General features: G+C 43.6%; 1 protein-coding gene and 1 long non-coding RNA gene across 4 annotated transcripts in view; one reads left to right on the top strand and one right to left on the bottom strand.

Moving 5' to 3' along the window:
• The window catches only part of ADAMTS16 (ADAM metallopeptidase with thrombospondin type 1 motif 16), a 1,002,496-nt gene that overhangs the window by 495,836 nt on the left and 487,512 nt on the right, over nt 1-19,148 (bottom strand). The gene's annotated exons all lie outside the window — the stretch shown is intronic.
• Nucleotides 560-2,359, top strand: LOC144827413 (uncharacterized). Of its 2 annotated transcripts, XR_013610173.1 has the most exons (5): nt 560-598; nt 712-796; nt 1,047-1,112; nt 1,520-1,602; nt 2,121-2,359. It is a non-coding gene; the product is annotated as an uncharacterized LOC144827413 (long non-coding RNA). The 2 variants fall into 2 exon arrangements; XR_013610174.1 differs by lacking the exon at nt 1,047-1,112.

The following is a 19,148-nucleotide window of genomic DNA, read 5'->3' as shown; positions in this document are numbered from 1 at the left end:
TAAAAAACACAATATGGCAAAATTACTGTTCATCAAAGCAAAATATTAAATTATTATATGGAGCATTGTTAGTAGTCTTTGTAGTTAGAAAACCTCTATGGATACTATTTGCCGGTTTAAGAACACCCTAACGATTTATGCACTGATGCCAGATAAAGTTGTTAATTTCTTTGCAGTTATTAGTAGGGTATACGACTGTTTGGCAACCTTTGGTGAACTTTGTATTTTTAATGAGAGCCTGTGTAATTATGCAACGAAAAATTAAAAAATTTAATATCTTGCTTTGATGTACCGTAATTTTGCCATATTGTGTTTTTTATGTTTTTTATGTTATAAGATGAAGCTACACTTTGACTAGCAAGCTCGAATTACATGTGAATTATATGAATTATATGTAAAATATCACCTTCCAAGATGGCCGCCAGTTTGCTATCAGACACATGGGACCCTTTGACAAACGATAGTCCTCTTTTGATCTCTAAATGAAAGTCCTCTTGTGATCTCCAAACGAAGCCCTTTAAAAAGCTTCGGGTTACATGCATTCATTCTTGCTCCTGAACTGACTTGGAAGTGACGGGCTGCAGCAAATTAATTTCAGGTATTTGACACAGCAGGCAATTTAGATAATTCCCCCCCCTAATTCCCCTCTACTTGCTTGGCTTAAATTCTATACTGAACCTTTAACTAATACACATTTTTGGTGTTTTTTAGTTGTTGAGAGCTGACTGCGATAGACTCAACGTTGTAACTACAAACGCCAGAATAACACGATAGGAGATTTTCAAAATTTTCTTAGGTATGTTACTCTCTGAATAAAGCTATTGAAAGCCTCATAATATTGGAGGTCCCACACTAGTATTTTAAAATTTCATAGTTTTGTAGGCCCCCTACTATAACATTAACTTATGTGTTTGATTAACTAAATCCTAACGGTTAATATCGGATCGGCCTGATTGAGGTACAAAATAAGATGATAGTGAGAGACTATATTTGTTTAAGAGTAACACAAGCATAGGAATTAATTGCTACTCTCCACCTGTCCACAGATATTTTATCTGCCCAATTCCTTTTCTATACATCTATGAAGTCAGGCGAATAAGGACTTCAAACAGGTATTTATTGACCATGCTGAGACAGTTTGTTCTTTGTCGCTTGCACGATAATGCGATCCATGTAGTGATATTTCTTATAAATAAATTTGTATTCTTAAATTTAGTTGCTCGATATAAAGAAATAGAGGTTCACCCCCCCCCCCCTCCCACTCTCTCCGGTTTTTTAGAAAAATTAGTATAAACCAGCATTTAGTAATTACACTGAGTGTTATGTCTTCAATCCTTTAGAGACTAATGTTCAGTCCCGGTTGTTTTTAAGTTATCTGAAAAACTAGCAAAGGACATAGAGTAGTTCCATAGACCGATCTCATGGAAGATATATTTAACTGGTGGATGTCGATGTCAGTCAAAATATTGTCTCTAAGGCCAGTGTTCTCAAACAGACATTTCTTTTGGTTGTGATGCAGGTTATTCTACTAAGAGAGATACAATCATTTCGATTTATGCCGTGTCGCACATTACCACTATAATCAGAACTTCCGTGGTTGAGGTAATTTTGTATATACATACATGACACTCTTTAAGGCCAAGACATCATTTTCAAGTAAATGCAATAAATAATGGATTATATTGTTCCAAGACATATAGACATTATTTAATAACTGAAATTGAAGTATTATTACAAACCAATGTTTTCTTGTAAATGTAACCACAGTTCAAGCATGAGTGACTCTTTATCCTTCTGCTTTGACAATCATGCAAACCGCTTTTTTTGAAAGGTCATTTTTAAATCATTCAAGGCACTATATCATTTAGTGTTGAATCAGAAAACAATTTAATTGTGAAATAGACATCTATACAATGATTGCATTTGATGGAAGTAACCATTTGGGATGTATAACTTAGATAATTCTGAATCAAACTCTAGAATGATATGTAAATAGATATACAATGTATTTTGTTTTATAAAATATTGAGAGCTCAGGGTGTTATATATTTTGATAACTGATTATTTCCTAAGCATAGGATACTTAGATGTTTTTTTAATGGCATCTTTGTTATTTTTAGGGTCTCCCAAGATATGATTTTTTATGTCCTGAGGATGGTCTCGGAAACGCAAGAATAGAGACCGAAACGTCGACGCTTGCTTTTTCTACCGGATAATAAATTAGATTGTAAATAGGTAGAAAAGCTCTTGCAATTGTTGTATAGAGAATTTTTGTAGATCAATTTATTTGTATGTTCTCTTACAACGTTGTATATCTATCATGTACCCTTGTAACAAATATTAAATCTGAATACTCTTTCACATACACCCTTTCTTTTGCTCTCTTTTGTCTCAAAAAGATCACTGTTTAGTGACAAACAGAAATTGACTTAAAAAACATTTGTCACAGTTGTTGTGCATTAACGGCATCAAATATATCAGGTCGTACGATTGTAGATAATTAAAATAATATTTGAAACATAAAGACAATTAAAACCCTTGAAGGTCCAATTACCATAACATATCTATTGCCCAAACCCTCAAGGGTATATTGGGTTGCTCACTTTTGTGTACCGTATCAAGCACAGACACTGGTCTGGTGTGGGCCACTGTCACAAGTGGTTTTTTCTAGCTATATAACTAAAACTATATGTCTGAGGCAGAGACTTTAGCCTACTCTGAAGAGTATATTGCCAAAATAGCTGGAGGTCCTTCACTATTAGGCAATAAAACAACATCAATCCAACCAGCTCATGAGTCAGATCTTAATCAACTCGAGAGATTGAAAAAGAAACTTGTGAGAACAGAACTTCATGCGAAATTTCTCACAGATTGCTTAAGTGCAAACATAATACCAACAGGTTTGCAAATACGTAACATACCAATAATTTTCACTGACGACGAGGAATTCAAGACAGGTTTCAGCTACTCAGCCAACCGGTGCTCTCGCACCTGGATGGTGCTTAGTATTGAAACAGCTGCTAGACAAATTAAATTACTAACAACAGAGATAGAAGCTCTAGAGAAAAAAATTTCAGGTGACTCTACTATCACCAATAGCAAACTCCTTTTAGACAAGGTCCAACAAACAATAAAAGACTTTGAGGCATTTAATTCCCACAAAAAAACTGAAAAGCTTCAGAACGACATCAGGAGATACAATAAAGAACGCACATATCCCTATTTACAAAAGGATTTTTATGCCCCACAAAACACCACCCAACAAAACAGGAGTAGGAAAAGAATCAACTTCTCTGACACTATCTCTGAGTCAGGCAGTGAAAAATCTATAGATAGCAACTTCCACCAACAGGACCAACAGGCGTCCACCTCTCGCCAACAGGTTTTTTTAGGACAGGACCGGAGGAACAACGGTCAACAACACAGACCGCAACAGCAATCTCAGAGGAGAGGATGGAACCGGAACCCTTATACACCTGGGTTCAGGAATACTCGCAATCAGTATTACGAGTGGTAACATCTAACCAGAACATCCCTATTTTCAACCTCTCAAAGCATGTCTTATCAGAACAGGAAACAGAGGTCCTATCAGCAGGATTGAGTTTTGTTCCTACGTACAAAAATGACCTCTTTGAAACCAGACTTGAGATGTTCACATTTTTTAGATCTATAAGACTTAAAAACTTCTTTGCAGATAACATCAGCACAAACAACAAGGGCACTACGGGTCTACGTAACCCGTCAACTTTTTATCCGCTTAATTCCATGGTGAAAAAAGAAGTCATAGCTTTCGAAAATACAGTACTGATTGAAATAGACAATCTTTTCAAGAAAAAGATTCAGTACAAGTCCAATTTTTCTAAAGAACATCAAAAAGCCCTTCGTAATCTCCAGTCATTAGAGGGTACGTTAATTAAACCAGCTGACAAAGGGGGTGGTATAGTTCTGTGGGATCGCTCTAAATATCACATTGAAATGATAAAAACAACTTTCAAATCAGACGAACTACAGAGTGTTAACAACCAACCCCACATCACGATTGTCACAAGAAATCAGTACCCTAAGTAAAGAGGGTTTTGACGGTGGTTGGCTAAATGAAAAGGAGGCATCCTTTTTGATTAACAAGACACCTATGGTGCCTGCCATATATCTATTGCCTAAAGTCCACAAGGACCTTAACAACCCCCCTGGACGACCTATTGTGTCCGGCTGTAACTCTATATTAAAACCTCTGGCACAATATGCAGATCACTTTATAAGACCATTTGCAACAGACTCACCATCATATATCAGAGATACAATGGCAGTCATCAATGAAGTTGAAAACTTTGACTTCGATCCCATGGTTGACATACTTGTCACCATGGATATAGAAAGTTTGTATACAAACATCCCCCAGCAAGAAGTACTTATTATACTTGGAGAGCTTCTAGATGGGAGACCAAGGCCACATGAGGTCCCCACAAATTTCATAGTGGAATGTGTACGCATTTCATTGTGTGAAAACTTTTTCATCTATGACAATACTTTCTATCAGCAATTAAATGGAGTGGCTATGGGGGCCATTTATGCCCCCGACATAGCTAACATCTTTGTATCCCATTTTGAATCCCAGTATATCCACGATGTATCCAACCCCTTCCTGGGGAATATCCGGAAGTGGTTGCGATACATCGATGATGTATTTATGGTTTGGAAAGGCACTGATTTGGAATTACAGAACTTTCACGTTTGGCTAAATAACCAGAGTCAACATCTTAAGTTCACTCTTGAATACAATACCCATGAAATGAACTTCTTGGATATTTATATAAGGCATGATTCCTCTAATCGCCTATATACAAGTCTGTACACCAAACCTACATCTCGCAACACCCTCCTTAAATACCAAAGTCATCACCCTCAGGCCCTTAAGGATGGGCTACCATTTGGCCAGTTTCTTCGCCTTCGCAGAAATTGCACTCTACGATCAGATTATTTCGCTGAGGCCAAGAAGTTGAAAGACAAACTTAAGGCGAGAGGCTATCCGTCCAAACTCCTAAAACAATCCTTAAAAAGAGCCTGGTACAATCCCAGAGAAGAGTTGCTAAGAGTGAAAGATCGTCCCAAAAAAGAGAATCTAATCTGTGTTTCTACTTTTGGTACGCATGCAAATGCTATTAAGAGTTATCCTAAAACACTGGAACCTGCTGGCATCGATTCCTGAGCTGGCTCAGAAACCACTCTTTGCCTTCAAAAGAGGTACAAATTTACAAGACCGTCTTGTGAGAGCCTATGACAGTACGAAAGACAATAATGTGGTTGATAATATGAAACAACTGGTACCTATTGTTGGCCATCATAAATGCAGCAACTGTCAGGCCTGCCACACCACACAAACTGTGAAAACATGTAACATCAATGGTGTAAATTTTACATTAAGGTCATTTTCAAACTGCAACACCACTAATGTGGTGTATTGCATAAAATGCCCGTGCAATTTGCACTATATTGGGAAGACAATTCAGCCCATAAAAAAGAGGATTTTGCAACATCAATCCCGCATTAGATGCAAGGTTGAAAATGCCCCCTTGGTTGAACATTATTTGAGGACAGGACACGCCTTTAATCAAATGACCTGGTGGGTCATTGATGTAGTCAAACCCACGAAGAGGCAACAGAATGTTGACCGGATTTTGACCTTAAGAGAAGGAAAATATATCTGCAATACCAACACGATAGAAAAAGGTCTAAACAGAGCTACAGAATGGCACTCCTTGGCTTGTCTGTGAATCCTGATGACTTATTTTGATACATGAAATGTTGTTTCAGGTTTTTCTCAATTATGCTAGTGTCCAAATTTCAAACAATTGTTATCAACAACAGTAGTTGTAAACTGGTATGGATCCAGGAGGGATTTTCTCTCTTTTCTTTGGATTGATCCATATTGTTGTGGCACAGCTTATTGTCTACTTTGAACCTCTAACATATATAATTTTTTTGATAATGTACAACAATCTACTGAAAGCAATCAATACTACTGAGTTGCCAAACCTATAAACCATGCTTACTGTGGAAGTTATAATTGGCCAATATGAATATAGACTGCTTTGTTCCATTAGTTATATATGGAGCATTGTTAGTAGTCTTTGTAGTTAGAACACCTCTATGGATACGATTTATGCACTGATGCCAGATAAAGTTGTTAATTTCTTTGCAGTTATTAGTAGGGTATACGACTGTTTGGCAACCTTTGGTGAACTTTGTATTTTTAATGAGAGCCTGTGTAATTATGCAACGAAAAATTACAAAATTTTATATTTTGCTTTGATGAACAGTAATTTTGCCATATTGTGTTTATGTTATAAGATGAAGCTACACTTTGACTAACAAGCTCGAATTACATGTGAATTATATGAATTATATGTAAAATATCACCTTCCAAGATGGCCGCCAGTTTGCTATCAGACACATGGGACCCTTTGACAAACGATAGTCCTCTTTTGATCTCTAAATGAAAGTCCTCTTTTGATCTCCAAACGAAGCCCTTTAAAAAGCTTCGGGTTACATGCATTCATTCTTGCTCCTGAACTGACTTGGAAGTGACGGGCTGCAGCAAATTAATTTCAGGTATTTGACAGAGCAGGCAATTTAGATAATTCCCCCCCTAATTCCCCTCTACTTGCTTGGCTTAAATTCTATACTGAAACTTTAACTAATACACATTTTTGGTGTTTTTTTAGTTGTTGAGAGCTGACTGCGATAGACTCAACGTTGTAACTACAAACGCCAGAATAACGCGATAGGAGATTTTCAAAATTTTCTTAGGTATGTTACTCTCTGAATAAAGCTATTGAAAGCCTCATAATATTGGAGGTCCCACACTAGTATTTTAAAATTTCATAGTTTTGTAGACCCCCTACTATAACATTAACTTATGTGTTTGATTAACTAAATCCTAACGGTTAATATCGGATCGGCCTGATTGAGGTACAAAATAAGATGATAGTGAGAGACTATATTTGTTTAAGAGTAACACAAGCATAGGAATTAATTGCTTCTCTCCACCTGTCCACAGATATTTTATCTGCCCAATTCCTTTTCTATACATCTATGAAGTCAGGCGAATAAGGACTTCAAACAGGTATTTATTGACCATGCTGAGACAGTTTGTTCTTTGTCGCTTGCACGATAATGCGATCCATGTAGTGATATTTCTTATAAATAAATTTGTATTCTTAAATTTAGTTGCTCGATATAAAGAAATAGAGGTTCACCCCCCCCCCCCCCACTCTCTCCGGTTTTTTAGAAAAATTAGTATAAACCAGCATTTAGTAATTACACTGAGTGTTATGTCTTCAATCCTTTAGAGACTAATGTTCAGTCCCGGTTGTTTTTAAGTTATCTGAAAAACTAGCAAAGGACATAGAGTAGTTCCATAGACCGATCTCATGGAAGATATATTTAACTGGTGGATGTCGATGTCAGTCAAAATATTGTCTCTAAGGCCAGTGTTCTCAAACAGACATTTCTTTTGGTTGTGATGCAGGTTATTCTACTAAGAGATACAATCATTTCGATTTATGCCGTGTCGCACATTACCACTATAATCAGAACTTCCGTGGTTGAGGTAATTTTTTATATACATACATGACACTCTTTAAGGCCAAGACATCATTTTCAAGTAAATGCAATAAATAATGGATTATATTGTTCCAAGACATATAGACATTATTTAATAACTGAAATTGAAGTATTATTACAAACCAATGTTTTCTTGTAAATGTAACCACAGTTCAAGCATGAGTGACTCTTTATCCTTCTGCTTTGACAATCATGCAAACCGCTTTTTTTGAAAGGTCATTTTTAAATCATTCAAGGCACTATATCATTTAGTGTTGAATCAGAAAACAATTTAATTGTGAAATAGACATCTATACAATGATTGCATTTGATGGAAGTAACCATTTGGGATGTATAACTTAGATAATTCTGAATCAAACTCTAGAATGATATGTAAATAGATATACAATGTATTTTGTTTTATAAAATATTGAGAGCTCAGGGTGTTATATATTTTGATAACTGATTATTTCCTAAGCATAGGATACTTAGATGGTTTTTTAATGGCATCTTTGTTATTTTTAGGGTCTCCCAAGATATGATTTTTTATGTCCTGAGGATGGTCTCAGAAACGCAAGAATAGAGACCGAAACGTCGACGCTTGCTTTTTCTACCGGATAATAAATTAGATTGTAAATAGGAAGAAAAGCTCTTGCAATTGTTGTATAGAGAATTTTTGTAGATCAATTTATTTGTATGTTCTCTTACAACGTTGTATATCTATCATGTACCCTTGTAACAAATATTAAATCCGAATACTCTTTCACATACACCCTTTCTTTTGCTCTCGTTTGTCTCAAAAAGATCACTGTTTAGTGACAAACAGAAATTGACTTAAAAAACATTTGTCACAGTTGTTGTGCATTAACGGCATCAAATATATCAGGTCGTACGATTGTAGATAATTAAAATAATATTTGAAACATAAAGACAATTAAAACCCTTGAAGGTCCAATTACCATAACATGTTCTTAGAAGCGGCAGTACACTCACGTGCCTCCATGGGTGACTTATGTGATAAAAGCACTTAATAATGTCCAGGTGTACATAGCTATTATCATCTCTCTACTCAAACATTTACCAAGTTGTCACCTTTTAGGCGTGGAAGCGCAAGCAAAATTAATTATCCTGCACTATGTTGCGGACATTGTTTACAACCAAATTGTACTTTACCTCAATATGATGCTGCTGCTGGTACTCATTTTCAACTATATGTGCACTATATGGCAATACTGTTTATACTCATTGCACTTTATTATAATATGATGTTGTTTTTTAATGCCCGTCCAACCGTCTTTTAAATGTTATCTTATTGGTTTATTTATTTGCCAACTTTTAATATGACAGTGCTCATTTTCACTGTGCTTTTTCATGCATTGTTTACCGTGGAAATTCTTTTTATAAAACCTATGTGTTTCTCGGTTGTTCTCTCTCGTGGTGCTGGTATACTCTGGTGTGGGCTGTTGGGCCTGGCTTCCCTTCCCAGGACCTCCCTGGTGCTCGCCTCGTTCTTCCCGTTCTGCTCCTTCCGCCTGCCCCTCTTGCAGCTTGCGGCGCTGGATCCTTTACAGCCTTTAACTTTCGCTGTGCCAGACTGACGCAGGGTCCCTTTATTTTTTTGTTCCCCCTGCTGTTGGGGTGGCCGCTATTTGTCTCGGGTTGGTGGGGCTCTATGCTTGTCAGCCGGTGGCTGCCTCTTCTGTGATGGCTGCTCGTGATGGCTTCCCGATCTCCCACTTCAAGATGGCCGCCGTTGTTCTCCTATCGTTTGTGCTGCCCCTAGCGTCGTGCCTTCATGTGTGGCTATTCCGTTCTCGGGTGCAGGCTTCCAATGAGTGTTGGTATTTCGTCGCACCGCGCCCCGGTTGGTGCTTTTATGATTATGTGGCTAGCCCCCTCCTAAGATGGCCGCCGTTGGTTTGTTGTCCTCGTTTACGCTGTGTTGCTTCGTTTAGCTATCGCTTAGTGCGGCGGCTCGTGATGGTCTGTGCTGCTCGGTGTTTGCAGGTGGACCGGCGCTTGTTTTGTCTGGCTCTGCTTGGCTTGGTTCCTAACACTTCGTTTTTAGCGCGAGCATAGGAGCCTGGTTTAGCTTGGCTACTGCCCCTCCTAAGATGCCGCCGTTGTTTTGGTTCTCCGTTTACGCTGGGGGCTGCGGTTTTGTACTTGCGAGCGGCTTACTTGGTGAAGTCGCTCCCTGGACGCTGCTCGCCGAAGATCTGGCGCTCACTCCACCTTGCCTGGTAGCCCGGCTCGCTTGGCTACTCCCACTCCGTTCCGGTGCACGCAATAGGTGTTTGTTGCACTCTGGTATAGCTTCACCACTCCTTCTCCTCAATGTTTGGCGGCTTGTATTTTTTGCTCCATTGTGGTTTCGCCGGCGAGCCTTGTTGCGCTCCGTGTGCCTCCCACCGGGCAGCCCCTCTGCTGTTTTGCTTTAGCAGTGGAGACGCCCAAGATGGCCGCCCTTTATGGCTTGTTTCCTTGCCTTCTCTGCCTTTATTCTTTCCGTTCGTCCTGGTCTTACTCTTGCTCGAGTTGTGTTTCTCCTGCGGGGTACATCACCTCACGTCCCAGCTTTAACTCCGACTCAAGCCTTGTGCTGTTTCCCGGTGTCGCTGTACTTGCTTGTGATGTCGCTGTAGTTGCTTGTGGGTTTTATGGCCCTGCCATCTTGGACTGCTTCTTCGTTTCTCCTGTCTTGGAGGAGTTTTGGCATTTTCTGCTTCCCCCTTGGTGTGCCGCTCACACTGGCTGCCTCCTTTGCTGCTCCGTGTGTTCCTACACACCTCCTGCCGCTTTGTGCGGGAGTTCGATGCGTTTCGCCGTTCTCTCGCTGCTTTTTGTCCCCCGGGGTTGCGGAGCTCTCGAACTTAGGCAACCGCCTGCGTTGCCATCCAAGCCACGCTTCATAGCTTCTCCAAAACGGGGCGGGGGCAGGAAGGCAATAGGAGGCCGGAGGGAAGCAGAAGGGGTGGCAGCAACAACGGGACAGTAGCCCTGGAGTCAGGGAGAACTAGAACAAGGACAACAAGGTGGCCCAACAGGTTCACGTTTGGGAGCACCGCAAAGACAGAAAAAGTCACGACCCACGCTGAATCCAGCCCATCACAAAGCGTGCAACAAGCAGACCAGCAAAAGAAGGGAAGGCTGTCCGTGCATCAAGAAAGAAGAGGTTTGGGCGGGATGACGACCAGTGACATCAAAAAGATTAGGAAAGATCTAGACTCGCCAATCAAACTGAAGACGCTACAAAACACGGAGACAGCGATGGACCTGCTCCTAAAAAAAATAACCGAAGCCAACGACCTAGCAAAAGCCACAAAGATCTCCATGGACAATGTCCAATTAGAGCTTACAGCCATACGTGCAGACCAGAGCAAAATAGTGAGCAGAGTAGGAGAAACGGAAAGGAGAATCAGCGAAATAGAAGACAAATCAGGTACCATGGAAAAAGATGTTCGCTACATATCCAAGATTTCCAGCGACTTGCAAAGAACGCTGGCGGAACAAGAAGACAAAAACAGGAAAGGGAACATCAGAATCCTAGGTGTACCGGAAGAAGAGGAGGATGAAGCGGGCACATGCGCAGCGTTACTTGAAACTTTGATACCCAAGCTGACAGGTCTAAACTTCGAAAGAACTTTCGAAATTGACAAAGCTTACAGAGTACCTGCCACAAGACAGCTGCACATGAAAGGCCCGAGAACCATCATCTGCAAACCGTTGAGAGCTAACCACACAGACGCCATTTTTGCCCTTGCACGTAAGGGTCAACCCCTCAACTGGAAGGGCAAAAAGATAATCATCACCCAAGACTTCTCTAAAAGTACGGTAGAAACAAGGAAGGCGTTCCTGGCGCTAAGAGAAGCGATGAAGAGGGCCAGGATAACATGCAGCTTTGTTGGACCGGCAAAAATGAAGATAACAGACAGGAAAGGCACCCGAATGTTCGAAGATCCAGCAGAGCTACGCAGATACCTTCAGGAACCAGACCAAGAAGAGATGGAACAACAAAAAAACCCGGGAACAGCAAAGAGAAGAGCCTCATCAGACGGCTCGGAGACAGGGGAAAAAGGAACAGCAGGTCGCTGATGAAAGACACTGTCAAGAGATGGGAACGATCAGATACTTACCTCAAATGAACATTGCTACCTCAATTGGAAGGACATACCTACCTCATGAGAAATGGATATAAGAACTAAAGAATTGCGATAAAAGATATATACCTCAGGGAAAACGATACGAAGGATGCAAGAGTTCCAGTCAAGAACACAAGAGCACTCAGAACATTGAAACATTGAGCCGGCCCTTGAATCAGGGATCGGCAAGATATCCTTTTATCAGCGCACAGCACGGAAGGGTGCGGGGGGGAGAGCTAATGTACCCGGGGGGGCGGAGGGAGGAGAACCGTTGCTGTCGCACGTTTACAGTACTTTGACAGGGGGGAGGGTGGAGGGGGAGAGGAGGAGGGGGAGAGGGCAGGGGGGAGGCCATGAAGCAGGCCATGAAGCAGGCCATGAAGCGCAGACAATCATAGCTTGGTGGGGCTATCAGCTCTTTTTTTCTTTCTTACTACATCTTCTCCTACTTACACACACTTCCCTATCCCAATCCAGACCCCGGCGGGGGGGGTCCCAAGACTGGTGGCGAAAGGCAGGCTCACACCGACTGCAGAGATCAAACATAGGTCCCAACCCAGAGAACGGCTACTCAACAGGGACACCATGACCACACACAACACTCAAGGCCTAGCGCAGATAACAACGGACATCAAGATTGTGTCACTTAACGTCAAAGGCCTCAACCACCCCGTCAAGCGACGAAAAACACTAGACTACCTGAATAGGCTCAAAGCAGATGTATACGTCCTCCAAGAAACTAGAGTGACCACAGAGGATGCAAACAAACTTACGGCAAACTGGATAAGCGAGATGGCATGCTCACCAGCAGTCAACAAAAAAGGAGGGGTGATCACCATTATAAGCAAGAAAGGGAAATTCAAGATTCTGGGCAGCGTAGCAGATACGGAAGGCAGGAGACTAGTCACAAGCATCAAGAGAGGAGAGGAAACAATGCACATAGCAAACATCTACGGTCCGAACGCCACAAACAAAAAGTTCTGGAGGAGGTAGAAAGCGAACTTAGCAAGATCCCACTGGGAGAACTACTGATAACGGCAGGGGACATGAACCAGGCGATGGATAATGCCATAGATAGGCACCCGCACAGGCCCAGCCATGCCACACAAGAACAGAACACACTCAAAAACCTATGCACCAAGCTCTCACTATCAGACCCATGGAGACTACAACACCCCAGTGCCAGGGAATACACATTCTACTCAACACCACACAACTCGTACAGCAGAATAGACTATATCCTCATGTCAAGCACACACACACACTTGACTGACAAAACGGAGATAGGGCCAATATCAGTCTCGGACCACGCCCACATCTCCCTCTCCATAAGCGGGAAACACAATGATTTACCGAGCAGGGGATGGCGTCTCAATAGTGACATACTAGAAGACCCCGCCAACGCCATCGAGATAAAAGAGGCAATCAAAGAATACCTCCAATTTAATGACACAAAAGATACAGAAGAAGGGACACTGTGGGATGCACTCAAAGCCACAATAAGGGGGAAACTCATAAGCATTAAGGCAAGAATGAACAAAAAGAGGAACAAAAATATTAGAGAACTGGAAGAACAGATAAAGGAACTAGAAAACAATCACATTACAAACATACAAGACAGAAATACACTTACAGCACTAACGAAGAAAAAGTACGAACTCAACAGACTACTAAGCGAAAGGGCCACAACATGGATAAACAAATATAAATCCATAAACTTATGCTCAGCCAACAAAGCGGGTAGGGCACTCGCAGGTTACCTAAAAGCCAAACAGAGACAGCACTCAGTTGCAGCAATCACCGACACAGACAACATAACGCACACAGGGAACAAACAAATCCTCGAAACCTTCAGGACATTCTACAAAGACCTTTACACCGCAGACACAGCACTGAAGACGGACGGAGGGGCGAGCCTTCTCGAGAAACTTGACCTACCCAAACTAAGCAGCGAGCAAACTGAGGCGCTAGACCAAAACATAACAAAAGCAGAGGGAGGGATGGCCATAGACGCACTAAAACCCAACAAAGCCCCAGGGCCGGACGGGTTCACAGTGACCTTTTACAAAAAGTTCCAACCGCTGCTTAAAGACACACTAGTTAGAGTATTCCAGACATGTGCAGAGAAAGGGAGCATGACAGACTCAATGGCAGAGGCAAACATTATTGTCATCCCCAAAGAAGGAAAGGACCCCCAATTCCCACAAAACTACAGGCCAATCTCCTTAATAAACGTTGACTGCAAAATCTACGCTAAAGTAATGGCAGCAAGAATAAATACATATCTACCCGCCCTCATACACAAAACACAAGTGGGATACCTGAAAAACAGGCTCTCGCAGGATAACACGAGACTGCTCTGCCACCTAATAAATCGCACGGCAAACAGCACAGAGAAGGCTGTAATGATCGCACTAGACGCAGAAAAAGCTTTTGACAGGGTCTCGTGGCCTTTCCTAAACCAATGTATGCGCAAATTCGGATTTGGAGAAAGATACAGAGGAATGATAATGTCCCTGTACAAAAACCCCCGAGCTCGAGTGGTGGTTAACTCAGCAACATCAGAAACACTCACCCTAAGTAGGAGGACGAGACAAGGCTGCCCCCTGTCACCAGGGCTATTCCTGCTGGCACTAGAGCCCCTTCTCCACATGATCAGAACAAACACACAGATCACAGGTGTGCAAGTAGAAGGTCAAGCCTTCAAACTGGCGGCCTATGCGGACGACATCCTGATCACCACAAGCAACCCACGGGAGTCAATAGAGGCACTTGTACAAACAATAGAGGAATATGCACAGGTCTCAGGGTATAAACTCAATAGGGATAAATCTGAATGCAAACCAATGAACTGCCATACCACCAGAGCAGTACTGGGCACGTCAGGCCTGGCGTGGCAAACAAAACCCCTAAAGTATCTGGGACTCCTCTTTGGGAAAGACCTCAGATCAACACTAGAGCACAATGAGGAAGCAATGCTGAAAAAGATCAGGACGAAGCTAGACACATGGGGACCCAAATTAGTCAGCTGGTGGGGCAGAATAGAGACGATCAAGATGATGATCACCCCTATGCTAAATTACTTGCTGTCCATGCTGCCACTATCACTAACGATAGACTTCTATAAACAAATTGACAAAGCCATTAACATGTTCCTATGGGGAGGTAAAAAACCTAGAATAAGTCTAGCAAAGCTCAGGCTTAAAAAAGAGCAAGGGGGACTGAACCTCACAAACTATAAGGCCTTCCAAACTGCATGCCTGGCCAAGCAGGGGCTACACTGGGTTGCACCAATACCAGAATACATGCCAGTATGGCTGGATCTGGAAAGGGGGATTCTAGGAGGAGCAGACCCGATCATGGCCCTCACGGCAAATAGACACCCAGAAGCCAAAAACGCAATACTACGAAACACATAAATAGCACTACTAAGATTAGATAAAGAACTAGAAGTAAGCATCAGAGGCACCAAATGGGAATCATTATGGTACAACACTAAAATCACATACATAGGTAAAACGCTAGACAGCAGAGAATGGCTCAGCAGGGGTATCACAATGCCGGCTCAACTAGAGGCAGGGAACAACCCACTCACCTACAAGACACTCCAAAAGACAACCAGCCTACCAGACAGGGAATTCTACGAGTTCCTAAGAATCAAAGCAGCCATCACCAAAGCAAACCTCTCCAAACACAAACCAACCATCATACAGTATGCACAGAACCTAAACAAGACAGGTCACCAAACAGCGCAGATCTACAAAATAATCACACCACGCACCACTACTCTTAACGACAAAACGATAGCCTTCTGGGAAGAGACCATCCAGAGACCGCTAAATGAAGAGGAGAAGGCAAGACTATGGACATTAGCGTCCAAAAACAAGATCACACCACAATTAGCACAAACAAAATACTGGATACTACACAGACTACACTGGACACCTGCGAAACTAGAAAGAGTTGGGGCGAGCGACAGCAGCGTGTGCTGGAACTGCCACAAAGCAAGGGGGGACCTAGCCCACATGATATACGAATGCCCCAAAGTCAAAGAGTTCTGGAGTAAAGTATACAACCTAATAGACACAATCACTGGATGTCAGATACAACGAGGGCTAGCAGGGATAGTCACCGGATTCCTAGAGCCACAACTCCAATCCAAAGAAATGCGAGACTTAGTCGACATGCTCCTGGCGGCTGCTGTAAAAACCATTCTGGGGCACTGGAAGAGTACCAGCAAAGCCACCTTCAAACGCTGGTTTAACTGGGTAACTTTCCTTCGAGGGGCAGACAACATTACCGCCAATCACAAGGCGGCGAACCACACAGCCAAAGAGGACATGTGGGAAGCCCTAGACGAGTATCTGAAGCAATAAGATACCCCCCCTCCGCCCCCCCCTTTTTCTCTCGTCTCCTTTCTTTTCTCTTTTCTCTCTCTCTTCGGTACCACTGGGCCAAGTATACATGTAAGAGCAGCCCAAGAAAGACAACTGTATACATTGTATATGTGAAAACTTATTCAATAAAAACTTTTTGAAATAAAAAAAAAAAAAAAAAAACCCTATGTGTTTCTTATTAGTCTCAATCACCGCGGATTCATATAATAATTTATTTGGGAATCTAAATAAGACTTTTTATATAACAGTTGTTTTTCCTATTTGGCTATGATTGAATTGCACTTTTATGGATATTTTATCTGAATAAAGATTGAATAATAATAAGAAAGGGCAGGATGCTATCACTCCCAATGAACTTAGAAAACTGCTGAACAGGGCTGACCCATTGCTCCTTGCTGTATTCTGTAGTGGTGATAAGAAACATGTGAATGACACAATACCAGGCCAATGGGTGAAGAGAGCTGACTGATCACCATTATATGTATATATATATTATACATGAGTACATTATTCATAAAGTATAGAATAAGAACATTTTAGTAAAATCAAAAAGTCTTGGCCAACAAAGGCCAAAATAGGAGAGGCCTTCATCCAAATCTCCCACTTCATAAACCGATAAAATAAAGGCCTTTTCTCCACACACAGTCATTCACTACCACCACTTTCAGATCTCCAGAGTCTGGTGAACTAACAGCAGTCATGGTCAGAAAGGGGTGCACACTGTGGGCCCTTGAAGACCACAGAGCCCAGGTATACATCAAATTCACTGTCATAATGTGCCCTCACCGTAGTTGCATGATTACCGTGTGGACTGAGGACACAAATCTAAACTTACCAAAGACTCACTAAACAGGGCACTCAAAGCTGGAGTTGGTGTTCTCGCGAGCCACCCAGGAGACCTTTTATGTGCCAAAAGGCTCCAAGATTCTGAAAACACTTCAGAATGATGGAAATTTGCTATACAAAAGCACATAACATTGCGTTTCAATATTATGGCTAGCGTTACGCCTGTTTTGTGTGTGAAGGATGATAATACTGGCACTGCCCATGGTGTACCACTGCAGTGTTTGTGTGTGTGTGCGCGCGCGTGTGTATGTCTGTGTGCGTATGTGTGTGCTTGCGTGCACGTGCATGTGTGTGTGTCTGTGTGTGCACATCTGTGTGTGTGCTGCTGCTGCATGTGCTGCATGTGACGCCCCTGTAATATCTGTGTGTGTGATAGAGGTTTGAACTGCTTCTGCCAATAATGTGCATTCTCTGGGCGAGGGAAGTGTGCACTGCTGCTAAACGTGATGTTCTAGTTCTGCTCCTATATGTAATGTTCTTATTAAATGACTGAGGCAATGTACTGATTTAATGTACGAGGGAAGGTTGCATAGCTTCTGCTCATGACAAAAAATTGTGCACAAGGGGCGTGTGCGCCTTAGCTGCCAAAGCAAGATCTCTTATGTTTGTAGCAGTGTAGCTTTGCTAATGTCCACGGTTGTACTTGTTAGAATACATGAAGGAGGCTTGCTCCAGTAGTGTCTCTTTCTATTCAGTGTTTGAGGAAAGCTTGAACTGCACAGCCTGGGCGGGCTGCTTGTGGAATATATATTTGCACTGCTACTGTTTGTTTAGTGGTATCATACACAGCAGCTATCATAGCTGCACATTAGCTGTAACGTTTGTGTGTATGAAGAAATCCTGCACTGCTACTGTTTGCAGGACACTCCCGCGCCGCACGGCCACCAGCTGCGCCGGTGCCCTCTCCCCTTGCTGCTGCTCCCAGCTTCGCTCTCCTCGCAGGTCCGCCCTCCTCGGCGGCCTGCCCTGCTGCATAGCTCCGCTCGCACTCTGTGAGCGCTCCCCCCCCTGGGCCGGCTCCGCCGTCCACGGTAGGACTCGGCTGCCCGTTTCTCTGTATTTTACTGCTGACGTGTTTTTCTCCTTTTTCCCTCATTACTGTACCTCCCACTTGGCTGTCCCCCCTGTGCCCTCCTGCCTTTTGTCTCCTTGTTGTGTATCCCACCTGGTTGTCCCCCTGTGCCCTCCCCGCCCCGCTCCCCGCTTCCCGCCGCCGTCCACGCGGCCACGCCCTCTTCCTTTCTGTGCCCTCCCCGCTCCCGCCTCCCAGCTGCCCTCCCGCCCACTGGTCCATAAATAGGGACCGCACGGCGCAGTCCAGCGTGACCTGCTTGCAGGACACTCCCGCGCCGCACGGCCACCAGCTGCGCCGGTGCCCTCTCCCCTTGCTGCTGCTCCCAGCTTCGCTCTCCTCGCAGGTCCGCCCTCCTCGGCGGCCTGCCCTGCTGCATAGCTCCGCTCGCACTCTGTGAGCGCTCCCCCCCCTGGGCCGGCTCCGCCGTCCACGGTAGGACTCGGCTGCCCGTTTCTCTGTATTTTACTGCTGACGTGTTTTTCTCCTTTTTCCCTCATTACTGTACCTCCCACTTGGCTGTCCCCCCTGTGCCCTCCTGCCTTTTGTCTCCTTGTTGTGTATCCCACCTGGTTGTCCCCCTGTGCCCTCCCCGCCCCGCTCCCCGCCGCCGTCCACGTGGCCACGCCCTCTTCCTTTCTGTGCCCTCCCCGCTCCCGCCTCCCAGCTGCCCTCCCGCCCACTGGTCCATAAATAGGGACCGCACGGCGCAGTCCAGCGTGACCTGCTTGCAGGACACTCCCGCGCCGCACGGCCACCAGCTGCGCCGGTGCCCTCTCCCCTTGCTGCTGCTCCCAGCTTCGCTCTCCTCGCAGGTCCGCCCTCCTCGGCGGCCTGCCCTGCTGCATAGCTCCGCTCGCACTCTGTGAGCGCTCCCCCCCCTGGGCCGGCTCTACCGTCCACGGTAGGACTCGGCTGCCCGTTTCTCTGTATTTTACTGCTGAAGTGTTTTTCTCCTGTGCCCTCCTGCCTTTTGTCTCCTTGTTGTGTATCCCACCTGGCTGTCCCCCTGTGCCCTCCCCGCCCCGCTCCCCGCTTCCCGCCGCCGTCCACGCGGCCACGCCCTCTTCCTTTCTGTGCCCTCCCCGC

This window comes from Lissotriton helveticus, chromosome 4_1, assembly GCF_964261635.1.
Source record: "Lissotriton helveticus chromosome 4_1, aLisHel1.1, whole genome shotgun sequence".
NCBI lineage: Eukaryota > Metazoa > Chordata > Amphibia > Caudata > Salamandridae > Lissotriton > Lissotriton helveticus.
The sequence above is the reverse complement of the archived record's forward strand: the minus strand, read 5'-3'. Positions and strand labels throughout refer to the sequence as shown.